Genomic DNA, 4463 nt, shown 5'->3' with positions numbered 1-4463 from the left:
TCGCCCGATAGCACTGGAGGAGCTGGTTCACTTGGCGATGCTGCAGTTGAGAAAGTGCAGGGTTAATGTCGAAGTGTAAATCGGTGGTAGGCCTCTCCATTTCGGTAAATGACAGCGTCGCAAGTCCAGAGGCTTTTCGAACATGCGTGATACCGCAAATATGGGCCACTACAGTCCCAGTGCTTAAATGCTGGTGCTCACCGCCAAAATTTGTGAGTAGGACGTCTGCTTTGCCGTCTTCGAGGCGAACGACTCCTCTGGCTACAGCAAGACTGCGTTCGAAAAGTAAGATCTGTTTACTCTCCACGACACCTTCAAAGTTTCGCAGTGTATTCGCAGCCACAGACGTCATCACGCTGGAACGGGGCGGAATAGTGACGTGATCATCAAGGATGTGCAGTGCTGTCGGTCGCTCTGAAGCACTGTGTATCGCGTTCTCAGTCGATAAGGTCACTGACTTAGTCTGCAGGTCGATAATGGCTCCATTCTCTGCTAAGAAATCCATGCCAAGGATGACGTCGCGGGAACACTGGACAAGTACGACGAAGGTTGCTAAGTACGTTTCTTCTTGCACAGTTACCCTAGAAGTGCAGGTACCGGTCGGCGTTATCAAGTGGCCTCCGGCGGTACGAATTTGTGGGCCTGTCCAGGGTGTAGTCACCTTTTTCAGAGTGGCGGCGAAAGGCCCACTCATCACAGAATAATCGGCGCCGGTATCCACAAGCGCTGTCACGTCGGTTCCGTCCACTGAAATGTTCAGGTCGGCGGTTACGGCTGTGGTGTTACCGGAACGTCGCGGGGTCCGGTCTCGGCTGCGGTGTGGTACTAGCTGATTTCGTGTCGTCGGAGAACTGGAGCGCCGAGGCAACGGATCATTGTGGGGCGCGTCGCGTCGTCGTGAAACGGAGTGGCCATCCGGTTGCAGCGGTGGAGGAGCTTGAGAATTTCGTCGATGAGCAACCTTCCCTCCAAAGGTTGCCGCGTCTAGTTTTCCCGATGGGGGCTAGGGGAGCGGACCCGCGTCAGGCCGGTATTACCACGTGTCTGCGAAGAGTATTGGCCCGGTGAAGGCGACCGCGAGTAGTCATAGGGCGTTCCGGATGATTCAGCCAGGTACGCGTCAATGGCAGGGGGTCGTTCACCACGCTGCGGCTTTCGCGCGTCGGCGCTAAATCCCGGCAGACCCATTCGTCGGTAATAGCAATCGCGGAACAGGTGACCAGCTTCGCCACAGTGGAAGCACAGCGGGCGATTATCGCGAGTGCGCCAGACGTCGCTTTTGCGTGGACGCACCTGAGAAATTCGAGCGGGAGGTGCTTGACGAGTGTATGCAGGGGCTGCTTGGTGCTGACTTGGAGGTGGATGCTGACTGGGAGGTGGACAGGCACGACGAGTGACTGCGGCGTAGGTCATGGCCTGCTGTGGTGGCATTGTCGGGGGTGGCTCGGGTGGGTTGAGTGCCTGGTTGACCTCTTCCCGAACCATCTGAGAAAGGCTGGATACTTGAGGGGGTGCTGCCGTCGAAAATAGTTTTTGCAGCTCCTCGCGTACGATGGCCCGTATGGTCTCACGGAGCACGTCAGTGCTACCAGTGTCCACGATGGCGGCAGCAATAGGGATGGACGGCCGCTCGTAGTGCTTAGATCGCATCTCTAGAGCCCTCTCAATGGTAGTGGCCTCGGATACAAATTCCCCGATGGTCCTGGGGGGACATCGCACTAATCCAACGAAGATCTGTTCCTTAATTCCCTTCATAAGATATCGAAGTTTTTTTTCTTCGGACATGTTTGGATCAGCGCGACGGAATAGCCTCGTCATGTCCTCGAAGTAAACGAGGACGCTCTCGTTAGGGAGCTGAACTCTCGTCTGTAGGAGCAGCTCGGCGCGTTCTTTCCGAAAAACGGTGGTGAAAGCTTGCAGAAACTGGTCCTTGAAGGAACTCCACGTTGGGATAGTAGTCTCATGATTTTCAAACCATGTGCGAGCTGAACCGTCAAGCGAAAAAAATACATGTTACAGTTTCTGGTCGTCGCCCCAGCGATTGTACTGGGCTACTCGCTCAAATTTATCTAGCCAGTCTTCCGGGTCGTCGCCGAGAAAGGCTTGGAAGATGGGTATCTCCCGCGGCTGCTGCAACACGAAGGAGGGGGCTGTGGTGTCTACCTGCGTCATTACGGGTGGTTGTGTTGTCTCCGAAGGTGGTGCTGGAGAAGATGGTGGCGGCCTCGCAGTACGAGAAAATTGTAGAGGCGCGAATTCAGGATCAAGCCCTCGAAGCCGTCGGCTACTCTGATGGGTAGGCGTAATCTCGATGGTAGGAGATCCTTGAGGGCTGGATTCTCGGCTGGTTGGAGGTGTTCGGAGCATGGGTTGCGTTACCCATCACCTCCACCAGATGTCGCGGTGTGAAGTCTCTGATCAGAAGTCACCGCGGGACACAGGAGTAACAGAAGTCACAGTGCGGCAGGAAACTAGCAGGCCCGCTTCGACAGAAGAACTTCAGTTTCTTCGCCTCGAGGAGACGAACGTCGGTTTCTTCGCCTCGAGGAGGCACACGCTCGCGATCAGCACAGAGGGAAAATAAAGAATGCAGCGTGTCAATATGTCTTTTGAATGCATCTTTGCAACAGTTTGATACCTTGCTTGAATTTGCGCAACTGATTTAAGCGTCATCATCAGCATTACTGGAAATGTCTCACTGCCCTTTGAGGTGTGCAGGCAGTTTAAGTATTAAGGCCATGAAGATGAATGCACACAGACAAAGCCTCTATTCACTGAACATGGGCGCATCAAATGCAAAGCTGGTGGCACATCTGATGATGCCGTGGGCTCCTCACTGTAGATGGTTGGAGACTCCATCCTCCCTCCTCTCCCCGCTAGCCCCCCCCCCCCCCCCTACTGCTGCCTTAACACAAACCCCGATAGGTACTACATACAACTGGGCGGCGTGCGCACCGCTTTGAAAAAGTCGCCGCAAGCCACCAGCTGACAGCCACTTGCCCCCCAGTGCTACGTAACGTGCGTCCCGATACATACAACTAGTCGCCGTAAACAGCGAGCCACCAGCTGACGGCTACTTGGTTCCACTAGGGGACCCAGTAACTCAGCTTCCGACAATAAAGTTTTGTTTCTCTCTTTAGTGACGCGAAACTGCTGATACTACTACTGCTAGCCCTACTGCCATTGCAATAAGAAACAGGAATATGGAAAAGGTACGCCCGTGTAAACATAGTTACAGCACTTACCTACCAATTCTTCACCATTTCCATGATAAAATTTCTTCTCTTGCAGTCATCTCCTGGCATGCCAACACCAGTAAGCCTGCCTTTCGCAGCATTCTTTGTAGTCTGTGGCTTGTATGCTTTCACGAGCGATACGTTCACGAAAGCTTTCCCCCGTCGTCGCATACCGCATAGGCTATTGTGGAGCTTCCATGCCACGCGACAAACAGCCTGCAGGCAGCGACTGGCAGATATGAAACAATGGATACTTGCGTACAACAAGAGCATCGCACACCATGACCGCGCACAAACACCGCCATTAACGCAGCCTCCCAGACTCTCTTGGCTACAGGAATGCCTAAAGCTTTGGATGGCTCTGGCTTCGTTCGTTTTGCGACGTGATATCGTCTGCTAGTAAATTATCGTCTTCAGACAGGAAAACCGGTTAGGTCAGAGATTTGTCATGTTGTTTTAACAGATAAGAAGCAGTTGCTGCTATTTAAAGTAAAGAAAATTATCATTTTATTACTGATGTCCACCATGGTCATATGGCTAAAGGAAAGAAATATACACTCTCATAATCAAGGAGGTTAACATGACAGCGCGTTCACATTACCCCATTTTCTATGCGCTTTGGTGGAGGACGTGTTGCTCATTAACGTGTGCATTCATAGCAGCATATATACTAGCGCGGTATTGTGATGCAAATTTTGTGCTATTAGAGTTTTTTTTTTTTGTGACTACCACATTACTGCGAAAGGCGCGGTCGCGATTCTACTGTATATTATACCATATATAGTGTATATATCTCTATTTTCTTATTTTTGCCTACCCTGTCATTTCTCTCTGCCGCTCTTCTTTGATTTCCTCTACCGCTTCCTCACTATCCTTTTATTTTCGCCGCCTCAGCCAGGTGCTGCATGGGATAGCAAACATCTTTTCCTTCCTTTTTGATATCTAATGATAAATAACCACATAGTACTACTGTTTAATTTTTGTGGCACAGTACGTCGATCCAACGTCTTTACTAGCGTAATTCTGCAGTAAATCTAAGTGCCCCAGCATATGTTAAGTTCAGTATCCCTGCATTAAATTTACAGTCCAATACCATCACAGCTAAAATCGAAGGGTTGGTCCCCAGCATGGTCTTCAGAATAGCGCAAGCTGTAACGAGGCCCGGAGACGAAGTGTTGTCGCGTTTCACGCCCTTAATATATAGCTTTATTTGCATGCAATGCTGAT

The sequence above is a fragment of the Amblyomma maculatum genome, unplaced genomic scaffold (genome assembly GCF_055883805.1).
Source record: "Amblyomma maculatum isolate TAMU_Amacu unplaced genomic scaffold, ASM5588380v1 scaffold_31, whole genome shotgun sequence".
Lineage (NCBI taxonomy): Eukaryota > Metazoa > Arthropoda > Arachnida > Ixodida > Ixodidae > Amblyomma > Amblyomma maculatum.
This window is presented reverse-complemented; position numbering follows the sequence as displayed.